The sequence below is a fragment of the Canis lupus genome, chromosome 2, assembly GCF_048164855.1.
Source record: "Canis lupus baileyi chromosome 2, mCanLup2.hap1, whole genome shotgun sequence".
Lineage (NCBI taxonomy): Eukaryota > Metazoa > Chordata > Mammalia > Carnivora > Canidae > Canis > Canis lupus.
In genome coordinates, this window is record NC_132839.1 from 4,528,800 (window position 1) to 4,537,671 (window position 8,872).

An 8,872-nucleotide genomic window follows, 5' to 3' on the forward strand; every position below is an offset into this window, starting at 1 on the left:
TCCATCCACATCAATGTAATGGTAAGATTTCATCCTTTATGATATCTAAGTAATATTTCATTGTGTGTGTGTATATATATATGTATATATACGCATATATGTGTGTGTATGTACACACACACACACACACACACACACCACATCTTCTTTATCCATTCATCCATTCATCTGTCAATGGACATCTCTTCTTTCCACAGTTTGGCTATTTTGGACATTGCTAATATAACCACTGGGGTGCAGGTGCCCCTTCAGATGACTACATTTGTATCTTTAGGATAAATACCCAGTAGTGAAATTGCTGGGTCCTAGGGTGGCTTTATTTTTAACTTCTTGAGGAACCTCCACACTGTTTTCCAGAGTGGCTGTACCAGCTTGCCACCAATAGCGTAAGAGGTTCCCCTTTCTTTGAAACAAATGTTGGTAAGATTTTTTTTAATAGTTCTTTTCTGTCCTCTGAACTATCTTTGCTTTATCAGATGCTGTTTGGTCCTTCCTGTTCATGCATTTGGTATCCTTGGTTATCAGGGTACTTAAATGAGTGAAAAAATTAGGTCAAATAAAAGGTAGTACATTAAAAAAAAAAAAAAAGGTAGTACATTTGTTTTCTATTGCTACATAACAAATTACTACAGAGTTAGCAGCTGAAAACAACACAAACATATTATCCCATAGTTTCCACGGGTCAGGCATCAGTGTGGGTCAGCTGGGTCTGCTATTCAGGGTTCCACCAGGCTGAAATGAAGACCCAGAGCTGGAGTCTCATCTGACACTCAAGGTCTTCTTCCCTCCTCAGTGGTTGTCGTAGAATTCAGTTCCTTGAGGTTGTAGAACTGAAGTCCTTGTTTCCTTGATGACTTTCTGCAGGGCCACTGTCACCTCCCAGACACTTGCAGTTCACCACATGACTTTTTTCTTCTTCAACGACAGCAGGAAAATACCTCTGCTGCTGTAAACTTCCCTGACTTCTTTAGCAGGTTCACCTGATAATTCTAGAACTACCCAGTACAATTGTCCTTTTTTATTAACTCAAAACCAAATTATTAGTAACCTTAACAAAGGAGCAAAATCTTGCTATAGTCATAGGTCTTACTCACATGCAAGGGAAGGAGATTAGGAATGTGGACACCAGGGGGAGATATCCTGGATACCATCTTAGAATTCTAAAACACAAGGCGCATGAGTGTCTTTGTAGAAGTCTAGATCTGTTTCCCCTTACAGACTCATCATTTCTTATAAGATTGTGAACTGAAAACTCTAGAAAAGTGAATTGGGGTGAAGGCATGCTGACTGGCTGGTTTTACAAGTTATTAAAATAAGGAAGCTTTACATTAGGAATGAAAGTCCTTAGGACAGTCTATTCCAGGATAAAGGAGCTTTATTCTATTGGATATCCAGTAACCATAAAGTCCGTGCTTCTTTTCTTAATTCCGCACTCTCAATGGCAAACCTTCTCTGGTAGGTAGTTCACTTTCTTGATCATGTACGTCTTGGATTTTAATCTAAGATCAAGTGTTGCTACAGCCTATTGCTGAGACTGAGTTGGGAGCTGCACTGGCCCTGGTGTTTTTCATCGACCTCTTTAGCTAATATTTCTAATAGGTGCCCAAGACCCCCTCCTGAACCTACTATTTATTCAGTCTGAGCTTGAAGTTTCTCTGGATGCACCATTACCTAAGTTGTTGTTGTTGTTGTTGGTGGTGGTAGTATGTGTGTGTGAGGCTATTTTCTCCTCCATTTTTGTCCAATCTGCTTTCTATATTCCATAAATTTCCCACAATTTTTCATCTGTTGATAGCACAATTTTTAGATTTGCTTTCTTGTGCTGCTAAAGATTTATTCATTGCAAAATATATTTTGTATGCTAAAAGAATTTTGAGGTAGGAAGAGAGGTAGATGCATGTGCTCGTTCCATTATTTTGCTCTCACTTCTAATTTGATTTAACTTTACATCAAGATTTTTTGCAATTAGGGTCAACTGTCTACAAGTAGATGGCATAATCAAACCTTAAGTTGATATCCCCAGCTAATTTTTGTTCCTTCCTCCTTAGGTCCCTAAATAAAGAGAACAGAGAGAAGGCAATTATGAAAATCAAACACCACTTTTTCTTCTGTGTTCATCCACAGTGGGAAAAAGTTGATTTTAGTTGAAATTTTTGGCTAAAATGCAGGCCTGCAGTATTCGCAGATTTCCTCCCCACCTGAATACCCAATGCATGGATAACAGAAGATCTGTCATAACCTTCAAATGGCTAGAACATTTCAATTAAATAGGCTTATTCAATAAACCATCAGAAGCAAAAAGAAAATGGAATTAGGTTGGTAACCTTTCTTACAGAACTAAGATGGAAGTACTGACAGCACAATCTCACAGAGAATAATGAAGTTTCTTAATTGGATTACAAATTGCAGAATGTCTTATCAACAGATAACATGGCATAATTTAGCTCATGATTTAAGGGAAAGATCTTAAAGAATCAGGCTTTGAAAAGAACATGAAAGTATTTAGTTGAAACAATATACATGACTTAAAAATATGTGCGACTTAAAAATATATACAAACATATACATAAGTGGCTTGTCCAACTCACAGAACAAGATGGTCAGATATGAACAAAATTTATAGTAGACTTGTATGCTAAATGCATATGAGAGACCAGAGCATAAATTCAAGCCTGGAGAGAGTAATAGTAACTGACATATAGGACAGAGGAGAGCTGTTTTACATGTTCTTTCAGCAGAAAGTATAGTAAAGGGAATCAGAGGATAAATGTTTCAGAGAAAGCCAAGTCTTGCAAAATGAACTAGGTGAAAAGAATATTAATTCTAATATACAAGGCAAGCATTCAAGGGTGAAGGACTAGAGACTGTAATCCATCCTTTTCTACGCCAGATTGAGTGCCATCCATACCATGCCAGGAAAACATTCTATTTAGGGCCATGAACTCAGTGGAAAATTGAGTAGCATCTATAAATTCTATTCACTCCCTTTTCCAGATCATTAAAGGCATTAAACTAGACCAGACCCAACACCGACCCTTGCAACACCTGACTACACATTGCCCTAGAGTTAATTATGCTATCATTAATCATTTTCCCATTGTTTATAATCACCCAAGCATTTTTAATATAACTAGATTCTTACTCAAGTCTGTTTTAAATTAATTCTGCAAATAAAATTTGGAGGGTTCACATACAATGATAGATTCACATCTACGTCCATCAATTACGCAGCATTCTCCCTCTTTCCTCTCTGGGAGTTTTTCTGGTAGGATGTACCCTTCCCACAGATCTAAACTTTATGTTAGACATAGCTCCTCTGTGTTCTAGTTGTTTACAATTTTTCTCTTTCAGTAGCTGCACCATAACTTTTTAATCGGTTGACATAAGAACAACCAGACGATAGTGACCCAAATCACATTTGCTTCTTAAAAACTGATTACACATCTTGTTCTGTATTCACTTTTCCACTCACCATACTCTTGTCTTTGTTTTCAGCAATATGCCCTAGTTCTCAATGGAAGTGACTAGTTGATATATTTCCTTAACACCATTTAGGTCCTTTTATGCTTGGATGTGTGTCACATACACTGCCATTTTGGATTTATTAAATAAATGTCTTATAACTGTCTCAGACTACATTTTAAAAAGAGCTATTTTTCATGTTTTTTTCTACAGACTTCAAAAACACTCCATGACTACATTTTTAAATAACTTATGCATCTCTGCATCTGGACTTTATTCTTCTCTCTTTCCCTATTTTTAACTAATAAAATCTAAGTTTTATATGCATACACTTTAGAATCAAATAATTCTACAAACGTTTGTCATGAAAAGGAGTACTCTTCCATCCCCACTCCAGAATTTACCTCTTCAAGGGACAACAGATTTAAACTCAGCTAAATATTTTAGTATTTACCTCCATGACTCAATATAGCGTACTTGAGGGCAGCCCGGGTGACAGTGGTTTAGTGCCACCTTCAGCCCAGGGCGTGATCCTGGGGACCCGGGATCAAGTCCCAGGTCGGGCTCCCTGCATGGAGCCTGCTTCTCCCTCTGCCTCTGTCTCTGCCTCTCTCCCTCTCTGGATCTCTCATGAGTAAATAAAATCTTAAAAAATAATAATAATAACGTACTTGAATTTTTATCATTGATTTTTATTTTAGACTTTAATGTCCTCCTACTATGGAAGATAAAGGTTTTGCTCCTTTTCTTTTCAGATTCCTACCATACATGCATTCCTTTCTTTTATCTCATCCTTCCAATATAATTATATCATAATTTAATTGGGTTAATATCAGATTTAATTTTATTATGCTTTTATAAAAGTTAGCTCTAGCAGAAATAAATAGTAAACTCTAGTGACTTATTCTTTCTTGTAGAACTTTTCGTTTTCTCTGGAATTAATGATTGTCTTAATTTTTTGTTTTCTTGATTTTTAAATTTACTTTTCACTAATTCATCCCCTGACTTCTCACCAGTTGTCAAAAGCTCCTCAAAACTGTGAGATTTATTAGCATTACCTTCATATTTTTTCTTCCTAATGAAGGGCCTTACAGAGCCTCTCTTTTTCCACTCCGGAATGATAGCACTCCAGCTCTAATGGACAGGTCTCATCCTGGGATCTTCTCTCAGCATCATCTTGGCATTCTTTTATCTCCTCTTCAGTTGGCTCTCCTGGTCTCTTTTGTCCGGTATTTTTCTCTTTCTTGACTTAGTCTAAAAGAGTCTTGAGATTACAGAAATGGGAAGTGATGTTCTGTGAAACCTGTGTATTCTGAAGATCCTTTATGCTATCTAACACGTTGGCTGGGCACAGAAATCTTAATTGGTATCAATTTCTTTCCAATTGCTTGAGGCATTATTCTATCAACCTCTAGAGCTTCCAAGGTTACTACTGACAAGTCTGACATATTCTCAGTCCATCTTCTTTATTATTTGACCAGTTTTTTCCCCTTTCTCTTTGTTTCTTGTTGTGCCCTGTGTTCTGAAATTTCATAGTAATAAACCTCAGTATAGTTCTCTTTTAATCCATATGTGCTATATACTTGGTGCACCCTTTCAGTCTAGATATTAAGTTGTGCAATCCTAGGAATTTCTTCCCCAATTACTTTGTTAATGATTTCTTCCTTTCTAGTTTTATTTCTTTCCTCTTTCTGGAATTCCAATTATTTGAATATTAAACTTAATTTGCTTTTCATTTTGTCCTTTCTTATTTTCTATCCTTTTGGTTCTTCGGCTCTACTTTCTGTAGAGTTCCTCAATTTCATCTTTCAGTTCTTCTATTAAGCTATTCACTTTTGCTATATTTTCAGGGTTTTTTTTTTTTTTACATAATCATTATATTTTATTCCCATCACTATTATACACATGGTAATAAGATTACTAATGGACTTAATCAAACCAGAACAACTGTATTTCTGTGCCATGCATGAGAAGGAAATCATTGACCATCCCCAACACTGATTATCTGGTATCTTCTCTATTATATATAAGCGTTTTTTTTTTAATTTAAATTCAATTTGCCAACATATAGTATAACACTCAGCGCTCATATCCCATCATTGCCCTCCTCAGTGCTCGTTACCCCATTACCCCATCCCCCCTCCCATCTCCCCTTCTGCAACCCTTTGTTTCCCAGAGTTAGGAGTCTCTCATGGTTTGTCTCCCTAATTTCCCACTAAGTTCCCTTCATTCCCTGAAAATCACTTTCACTATTTCTTACATTCCATTTACATGAGTGTATATTTTCAGTTTCTAATAGTTTTCAGTTTCTAGTATTTTTAAAAATAAGGTTAATCCTATTAAAACCTGAATCCTGTCTGCTATCATATTTGCATTGCCTTTTGTTATCTAAGCCTATTTTCCCCAATATTTTGTTACAAAAAATTTCAAGCATACAAAAATGGTGAAAGAGTAGTGTGATAAGTCATACACACACTACCCAAATTCAATAATTTTTAATATTCTGCTATATTTGTTTATCTTAATCTATATATATATATGTGTGTGTAAATATTTTGCCAAGTTATTTGAAAAGCAATTGCAGATATCATGTTACTTCACCTCTAAGTTCTCCATGGGTATAAGATGATCAATTTATCCTCATTTGCCCATAATTTTCCTGCTTTTTAAACTGAATGTCTGGTTTAGTTGGCATTAGAAAAAATACAAATCAAAACACAAGGAAATATCACCTCACACCAGAGTGGCTAAAATTAATAGGTCAGGAAACAACATATGTTAGCATGGATGCAGCGAAAAGAGAATTTTCTTACACTGTTGGTTAGAATGCAAGCTGGTGCAGCCACTGTGGAAAACAGTATGGAGGTTTCTCAAAACATTGAAAATAGAGCTACCCTATGACCCAGCACCTGCATTACTAGGGATCTACCCTAAAGATACAAATGTAGTGATCCCAAGGAGCACCTGCACCCCAGTGTTTATAGCAGCAATGTCCACAATAGCCAAACTATGGAAAGAGCCCAGATGTCTATCAGCAGATAAATGGATAAAGAAGATATATATATATATATATACACACACACACACACACACACATTCATACCTACAACGGAATACTACTCAGCCATCAAAAAATGAAATCTTGCCATTTGCAATGATGTGGATGGAACTGGAGGGTATTATGCTAAGTGAAATAAGCCAATCAGAGAAAGATAATTATCATATGACTTCACTCACATGTAGAATTTAAGAAACAAAACAAAGGATCAAAAAAAAAACAGAGGATCATAGGGGAAGAGAGGGAAAAATAAAACAAGATGAAATCAGAGAGGGAGACAAACATAAGAGACTCAATCATAGGAAACAAACTGAGGGTTGCTGGAGGGGGAGGGGTGGGAGGATGGGGTAACTGGGTAATGAGCACTGGGTATTATATAGAAGACTGATGAATCACTGAACTCAACTTCTGAAACTAGTAATACATTACATGTTAACAAATTGAATTTAAATTAAAAATCATTACAAATTAATTTTTAAAAAGTGAATGCCTTATATCTTGAGAATCTCCTTCAGGTTAGTTGATCATCCTAAAGAGGTGACTCGTAATGATGAAATTCTCCCGCATAATCACAGTACCATTATCAAACTTAAGAAAATTAACAGTAATTCCATGATATTATCTTTATTCCACTCCTAATTTAAATGTGTACAATTGTCTTTATAGAATATATGTGTTTATGTGTTTGTATATGTGTGTATTTAGGTCTCTATTCTCTCTGTTTCTCTGATGCTGGCATTTTAAGAAATCAAGTAAGTTGCCTAGGAATAATGCTTCATTACATTTTGGATTTTCTTGATCATTCATTGTTCTTAATGTCATTTAGCTTGCTCTGTATCAACATTATATTTTGGATACAGGCAGTAAGGGTTAAAGTTTGATTGGATTGAGGTTAAACTTTTGGTGTGACTATTCCGTATGTTATACTATATATCTCAGAATGAATCACATCAAGCAGCACAAAATGTCAAGGTTTCCCACTATTAGTAATATAAGTTTGAACTTTCAGGTGAGGTTATGATCACCAGATCTCTCCATTGGAAATGCATGTTATTTCCCTTGCAATTAGCAAATAATCCTTGGGATGATATTTTAAGACCCTTCAGATATTCTGCTCTTCACAACCTTTCATCTGATGATTTTAGCATCCACTGATGATTTTTATCAGGAATATTATTTCAGGGATCCCTGGGTGGCACAGCGGTTTAGCGCCTGCCTTTGGCCCAGGGCGCCATCCTGGAGACCCGGGATCGAATCCCACGTCGGGCTCCCGGTGCATGGAGCCTGCTTCTCCCTCTGCCTGTGTCTCTGCCTCTCTCTCTCTCTCACTGTGTGCTTATCATTAATAAGTAAAATAAAATAAAAAAATTAAAAAAATAAAAAATAAAAAAAGGATATTATTTCAAATGGTATTGGCAAGCTGTGTTTTTTTCCTAATTCACTCATTCTATATTTATTCGCTGATCTTCTGTAATAAAGAATTCTCTCTAAACTGGGGATAAACTACAGTTTTTCCTAAAAAGAATTAGTAAATCTTTGCTTTCTTTCTCTTTCAATCTCAATTTTCCAACTAAGGAATGGTGCTACTGGCCCTCCAAAGGTGGCAAATAGGGCCTTTTCCCCCTACCCTCAACCAATGTGACCTTAAGGATTTTTTGTTGTTAATATAATAGACTTAAAAGTTATTTTATTTTTTTATTTTTTTTAAATTTTTATTTATTTATGATAGTCACACAGAGAGAGAGAGAGAGAGGCAGAGACATAGGCAGAGGGAGAAGCAGGCTCCATGCACCGGGAGCCCAACGTGGGATTCGATCCTGGTTCTCCAGGATCGCGCCCTGGGCCAAAAGCAGGTGCCAAACCGCTGTGCCACCCAGGGATCCCTATTTTTTTATTTTTTATTTTTTTAAAGACTTTTATTTATTTATCCATGAGAGACACACAGAGAGAGAGAGAGAGAGAGAGAGGCAGAGACACAGGTGGAGGGAGAAGCAGGCTCCATGAAGGGAGCCCAACATGGGACTTGATCCTGGGACCCCAGGATCATGCCCTGAGCCAAAGGCAGATGCCCAACCACTAAGCCACCCAGGCGCCCTAAAAGTTATTTTACTAGAAGAAGCAAAACTGTCATTGTTTGCAGATAACATGATACTATAGATGGAAAATCCTAAAGCCTCCACCAAAAAGCTACTAAAACTAATAAATGAGTTTAGTAAAGTGGCGAGATACAAAACTAATATACAAAAATTTCTTGCATTTCTATACTCTGATAACAAAATTGCAGAAAGAGAAATTAAGAAGCCAATTCCATTTATAATTACACCAAAAAGAATAAAATACCTAGGAATAAAT